Source organism: Elephantulus edwardii, unplaced genomic scaffold, assembly GCF_000299155.1.
Source record: "Elephantulus edwardii isolate Elephantulus edwardi_28Jun2011 unplaced genomic scaffold, EleEdw1.0 scaffold00310, whole genome shotgun sequence".
NCBI lineage: Eukaryota > Metazoa > Chordata > Mammalia > Macroscelidea > Macroscelididae > Elephantulus > Elephantulus edwardii.
Window position 1 is genome coordinate 415,026 of NW_006400060.1, and position 7,587 is coordinate 422,612.

At 39.9% G+C, this 7,587-nt stretch overlaps 1 pseudogene; it reads left to right on the plus strand.

Annotated features, from left to right (window-relative positions):
- Nucleotides 1-2,341: 2,341 nt before the first annotated feature.
- LOC102876586 lies at nt 2,342-4,724 on the plus strand (annotated as a pseudogene).
- The last annotated feature ends 2,863 nt before the right edge of the window (nt 4,725-7,587 follow it).

Sequence of the window (7,587 nt, forward strand, 5' to 3'; positions counted from 1 at the left end):
TGTTCTGTAGTTTCCACACTCAGTTGGGTCACCTTTCTTTGGAATGGGAACAAATATAGACCTTTTCCAGTCAGTTGGCCAAGTGTTTGTTCTCAAGATTTCTTGGCACAACTTGGTGAGCACATCCAGGGCAGCATCTGTTAGCTGAAATATGTCAATCGGTATACCATCTATTCCGGGGGCTTTATTTTTTGCTATTTCCTTCAAAGCAGCTTGAACTTCTGCCTTCATCACCATAGGTTCTTGCTCAAATGTTATTTCATCAAATTCTGTATACTATGAAAAAAAATTGGGAAGAGTGTGTGCCAAGGATGTATCTTATCTCCATATCTTCTCAACCTATATGCGGAACAGATTATCCAGAGGCTGGACTCTATGAGGAGAAGTGTGGCATCAGCATTGGAGGTAGTCTCATCAACAATCTGCATTATGCAGATGACACAACCCTGACTACTGAAACTGAGGAAGACCTAAAGTGCTTGCTGCAGAAGGTCAAGGACTGCTGCCTTCAATATGCATTGAAGCTCAACTCCAAGAAAACAAAGATTCTCACCAGTGAGCCAATTGGTAGCATCATGATAGATGGTGAAGAGGTTGAGATTGTTGACAGCTTCCGTTTGCTTGGCTCTACAACCAACACTCTTGATATCAGCAGCCAGTAAAATTAAAAGATGAATTGCATTCAGAAAGTTTTGCTGTCAGAGACCTCGTCAAAGTACTGAAGAACAATCATGTCAATCTAGAGACTAAGATGTGCCTGACACAGGCCATGGTCTTTGCAATTACTTGCTATGCATCAGAGAGCTTGACAATGACTAGGGATGATAGAAAGGGAGTTGATGCCTTTGCGCTGTGGTGCTGGAGAAGAGTACTGAATGTACTATGGAGTGCTAGGAGAACAAACAAGTTAATCCTGGAGAGGGTGAAGCCAGGCTGCTCCTTGGAGGAAGGATTTTGAAGCTTTATCCAACATACTTTGGACAAGTTGCAAGGTGAAATCAGTCCTTGGAGAGGGATGTCATGCTTGGGAGGGTGGAGGGACAGTGCAGGAGAAGACCCTTGATGAGATGTATTGTTTCAGTCACTGGGGTAATGAGAATAGGTGTGTTGGAGACAATAAGATTGGCAAGGGATAGAGCAGGGTTTAGGGCTGTTGAACATAGGTTCCCTATGAGTCCCAGGTGACTCGACAGCACATAAAAACAGCCACAATCATAGAGTTGTAACTGACTCATAGCTGACCCTCCAGCAGGTTTTCAGAAGTACGTAATTGAATGGGAGGCCTTCTCCCAGGGAGCAGCTGAATTACAGCACAGCTTCTTGCCACTAGGCCACCAGCACAGTGAAAATTAATTATAGAAAATCAAAGGCTAACCTCATTATCAATAGAGAAAGACTAAAGGCCATCCCCCTTGTAAATAGAGATCAGAAAAGATGCTGTGAAAGTGGCATCCACTCCTCCTCGATTTTGTATTGGAAGAACTTGCTAGGGCAATATGACAAGAGAAGGAAATAAGAGGCATCTAAGTTGCCAAAGAGCTGGTAGAATTATTACTATACATAGATTATATGATAGCATACACAGAAAGCACCAAGGACTCAACAAAAAAAACACCATTAAACCTAGAAGACCAATTCAGTAGACTAGCAGGATATAAAATTCATATACAAAAATCAGTGGGATTCTTGTACAGTAAGAAAGGAGATACAGAAGAAGAAACTAAGGAAGCAGTATCATTTACAATAGCCCACTACAAATTGAGATACTTGAAAGTAAACCTGGCGAGCTCTGGTGACCTAGTGGCAAGAAGCTGCACTGCAATCCCAGAGGTGTGCGATTCAAATCCACCAGATGCCTTGCTGGAGAAGGAGGAACCATCTCCTCCTGTACCAGTCAAATCTGATTTGACGGTACACACACACACACACACACACATAATGAATGAATGAATGAATGAATGAAAGTAAACCTAACTAGAGATACAAAAAATCTTTATAAATAAAACTGGAGAGGGGGTGCTGAGTTGTTGGGTATGAAGTATAACAGAACAGACCTTACCACCTGAAACTGCTGCTTCAAGTTCAGATCAAGCAAGGAACAAACCTCGTAACAACAAACAAGACCAAAGAAGAGTACACTTAAGTTGAAGACACAACACTTGATCTGAAACAAGAAGTTTGTGCCCACTCAACAGCTTTGAAAGAGCACTTCCCAACGCTGCTAGTAGTCTTTGTTTTCTTCAGAGCTGTACTGTGAGATTGCCCGGTGCAGCAGCAGTTGTATTCTTTATTAGCTTGATAGATCATTTTTCTCTCGCTCTTTTTTTAATACTAGCAACTTTCATCCTTTGAAACGTGTGCTGAAAAAGAAGAATCAGCAAATACTACCGAAAGTACAATATTTGATTATTGCTGCGAGATGAGCTTTGATCCAAACCTTCTCCACAACAATGGACACAATGGGTACCCCAATGGTACTTCAGCTGCACTACGTGAAACTGGGGTTATTGAAAAACTGCTAACCTCTTACGTATTTATTCAGTGTTCAGAATGTCAAGCTAGACTATTCTTCCATTGTTCACAGTATAATGGCAACCTACACAGGACTTAAAAGTAGGAGATGATGTTGAATTTGAAGTATCATCTGACCGGCGGACTGGGAAACCCATTGCTGTAAAACTAGTGAAGATAAAAACAGAAATTCTCCCTGAAGAACGAATGAATGGACAAGAAGTGTTTTATCTGACTTATACTCCTGAAGATGTTGAAGGAAATGTTCAGCTGGAAAGTGGAGATAAAATAAACTTTGTAATTGATAACAATAAACATACTGGTGCTGTAAGTGCTCGGAACATTATGCTGTTGAAAAAGAAACAAACTCGCTGTCGGGGAGCAGTTTGTGCCATGAAGGAGGCATTTGGCTTTATTGAAAGAGGTGATGTTGTAAAAGAGATATTCTTTCACTATAGTGAATTTAAAGGAGACATAGAAGCGTTACAGCCTGGAGATGACGCAGAGTTCACAATCAAGGACAGAAATGGCAAAGAAGTTGCAACTGATGTCAGACTATTGCCTCAAGGAACGGTCATTTTTGAAGATATCAGCATTGAACATTTTGAAGGAACTGTAACCAAAGTTATCCCAAAAGTATCCAGTAAAAACCAGAATGACCCATTGCCAGGCCGCATCAAAGTTGATTTTGTGATTTCTAAAGAACTTCCCTTTGGAGACAAAGATACAAAATCTAAGGTGACCCTGCTGGAAGGTGACCATGTCAGGTTTAATATTTCAACAGACTGACGTGACAAATTAGAATGAGCAACCAATACAGAAGTTCTATCAAATACATTTCAATTCACTAATGAAGCCAGAGAAATGGGTGTGATTGCTGCCATGAGAGATGGATTTGGTTTCATCAAATGTGTGGATCGTGATGCTCGTATGTTCTTTCACTTCAGTGAAATTTTGGATGGGAACCAGCTGCATATTGCCGATGAAGTAGAGTTTACTGTAGTTCCTGATATGCTCTCTGCCCAAAGAAATCATGCTATTAGGATTAATAAACCTCCCAAGGGCACGGTTTCGTTCCATTCCCATGCAGATCATAGTTTTCTGGGCACTGTAGAAAAAGAAGCCACTTTTTCCAATCCCAAAACCACTAGCCCAAATAAAGGCAAAGAGAAGGAGGCTGAGGATGGCATTATTGCTTATGATGATTGTGGGGTGAAACTGACTATTGCTTTTCAAGCCAAGGATGTGGAAGGATCTGCTTCTCCTCAAATTGGAGATAAGGTTGAATTTAGTATTAGTTATAAACAAAGACCTGGTCAGGAAATTGCAATTTGTGTGCGACTTTTAGGTCATAATTCCAACTTCAAGAGGCTCTTGGGTTATGTGGCAACACTGAAGGATAATTTTGGATTTGTTGAAACAGCCAATCATGATAAGGAAATCTTTTTCCATTACAGTGAGTTCTCTGGCGATGTAGATAGCCTGGAATTGGGGGACATGGTCGAATATAGCTTGTCCAAAGGCAAGGGCAACAAAGTCAGTGCAGAAAAAGTGAATAAAACACACTCAGTGAATGGTATTACTGAGGAAGCTGATCCCACCATCTACTCTGGTAAAGTCATTCGCCCCCTGAGGAGTGTTGATCCAACACAGACTGAGTATCAAGGAATGATTGAGATTGTGGAAGAGGGGGATATGAAAGGTGAAGTGTATCCATTTGGCATAGTTGGGATGGCCAACAAAGGGGATTGCCTGCAGAAAGGTGAGAGTGTCAAGTTCCAGTTGTGCGTCTTGGGCCAAAATTCACAGACAATGGCCTACAATATCACACCCCTGCGCAGAGCCACAGGGGAGTGTGTGAAAGATGAATTTGGCTTCTTAACTATGAAGTAGGAGATAGCAAGAAGCTCTTTTTCCACGTGAAGGAAGTTCAAGATGGCATTGAGCTACAGGCAGGAGATGAGGTGGAGTTCTCAGTGATTCTTAATCAACGTACCGGCAAGTGCAGTGCCTGTAATGTTTGGCGAGTCTGTGAAGGCCCCAAGGCTGTTGCAGCTCCAAGACCTGATCGGCTGGTCAATCGCTTGAAGAGCATCACCCTGGATGATGCCAGTGCTCCTCACCTAATGGTTCTTCGTCAGCCAAGGGGACCAGATAACTCAATGGGATTTGGTGCCGAAAGAAAGATCCATCAAGCTGGTGTCATTGACTAATCACATCCACAAAGCACATCATTAATCCACTATGATCAAGTTGGGGGGATTTTGGTGAAGGGTTCTAAATATCTCCCTCTTCATTCCTCCCACAATCTGGAATACGTATTCTATGGAGCTATTACACCAGTTTTAACCCCTTCCTCGTGTTATGTTTAAAAAAAAAATAAATTTAAGAAAACCATTTAAAAAAAAACACAAAACCAAAACCCAAAAAAACTATAAAATGGTATTGTGAGAAACAGTAAGATACCTAAATAAACGGAAAAATGTTCCCTGTTCACGGATAAGAAGAATCAATATGGTGAAAATTACAATCCTACCAAAGGTAACAGAAATGTTTAATGCAATCCCAATGTTGTTGTTGTTCTTGTCTACCATTGAGTCAAAACCAACCCATAGCTGACCCTCCTGTGGGTTTTCAGAGGCAGTTAATCATAGGGGAGCAGATTGCCCATCCTTCATCCGCAGAGTAGCTGGTGGCCTCAAACGGCATGCCCTCGAGATTACAGCACAGCTTTTTGCCACTAGGCAACCAGAGCTCCCTGCAATCCCAGTACAGATAACAAATTCATTTTCCAAAGAAATAGAAAAGGCAATTGGCAAGTTTATTTGGAAAGGAAAGAGACCTCTAATTATCAAAGCATGTCTGAAAAACAAGAATGAAATGAGTGGTTTAGCACTTCCTGATCTCAAAATCTACTACACAGCTGTAATAACCAAAAGAGTATGGTACTGGTACAATGACCGACACAAAGCCAATAGAACAGAAATTAAAACCCAGAAATTAGCTCATCTATGTATGGTCAGCTGGTGTTTGACAAGGAAACAAAGTCTATCAAAATGGGAAAATGACAACCTCTTCAACAGATGGATCCACATCTCACACTATACACAAAGATCAACTCAAGGTGGATCAGAGACCTTGGGGTAAAGCCCCAAACCATAAATATCATAAAAGACAAAATGGGACCAAATTTAGAAGGTCTAGCCTATGGTATAAAGAGGCTAACAAATACAGGCAGAAATACACAATCAGGAGAGGATAACTTCAAAGAATAGGAGTTTCTAAAAATTAAATCCCTGTGTACATTTTATAAAACACAATGTATGGGAATAATTGTATGAAACACAATGTAAATGAAGGAAAGTGTGAAACACAAACTTTTATCAATAGGGTACTGACTGGGGAATGAAACATATGGCAATGCAATCTCAGACAAGGGTCTTATAAAAAAAATTAAAGAAAAACAACTATGTGATGTCATCTTACTCCAGCAACAATAGCACAAGGCTGCAAACAACAAATGGTTGTGGAGAGATTGGAGCTCTTATTCACTGCTGGTGGGAAGGTAAAATGGTACAGCCACTACGGAAAGTGGTCTGGAGCTTTCTCAAAAAGTTGGAAACAGAAATATTATTTGACCCAGAAATTCTACTACTATGAATGTAAACTAAGGAAACCAAAGCCATGACTCAAACAGATGTATTTACATCCATGTTTATTGCTGTGTTATTCATAAGAAAGCAATCCAAGTGCCCATAAATAAATGAATGGGTAGAAAAATTATGGTATATTCACAAATGGATTATTACACAGCATTAAAAAATGAACTTGTAAAACATTACACAACATAGGGGAGCCTAGAGGACATTACACTGAGTGAGATATCTTAGTCACAAAAGGACAAACACTGCATAATACTGCTGTTATACAAAAGGACAGCTATGGGGGGTGGGGAGAGCATGGGAAAAGATTGGATAGATAATGAACAGATGAGGGGAAGAACTATCTGAATGGAATATATGACTGGGCATTATATGTATGACAAGAATCTGGAATAAGGGGGGCATTGTGAGGTGAGCTGAAGGAGGGAAAGTAAATGTACAGCAATGGAAAAAATAATATATTTTTTAAAAGTTTACAGAATTATGCAGGGCCTCCACAAGAAAAAGACTGATAGTCAATTACAAAATGGGGAAAAGACATGGAAGAGTTTTCACAGAGGAAGATGGTTAATAGACACATGAAGAAACGTTCAAAATCACTGGCAATAGAGATGCAAATCAAAACCAAATGAGGTACCATCTTAATCCAGTAGCAGTGGCAACATTTAATAGGACAGCAAGCAACAAATGATGGAGAGGATATGGAGAGACTGAAAATTTCAGAAGCTATTAGTGGGATTGTAAAATGGTACAATCACTCTGGAAGACAGTTTGACATTTCCTCAAAAATCTGTTCATAGAAAGTCCATATGACCTAGCTGTTCCATTGTTAGGAATACATCCCTAAGGAAAATTGAAAAATAGAACTGAGACACAAATGCAGATTTGTACACCAATTTTCATAGCAGCGTTATTCATAATAGCAAGAAAATGGAAACAGCCCACATTCTCTCATTCTAGAGATGGGAAAGGAAAAAAATCCAGATATATTTGTTTATTACATATGTAGAAGGAATTACAAGGGACATTTATCCATGATTTCCTCTGGGGAATGAGAATAAATGTGGACAGAAGGAAACATTTACTTACTCAATTAGATCACTTTGAATTCTGAAGATTTTTATACCTTTAGTACTACTAAGTCATGTACTCATTTTGTAGATAAGAAACTTTACTTTTGCAGTCAAATCCTGCCTACTTTTTATTCATTTTTTATTATATCGAAAGGAATTGGCAGATACAGAAGAATTTAATGAAATAGCATTTGAGCCAGAGCCTATGATGATGGAGGCAGAAGTTCAAGCTGCTTTGAAGGAAATAGCAAAAAAATAAGGCCCCCGGAATAGATGGTATACCAATTGACATATTTCAGCTAACAGATGCTGCCATGGATGTGCTCACCAAGTTGTGCCAA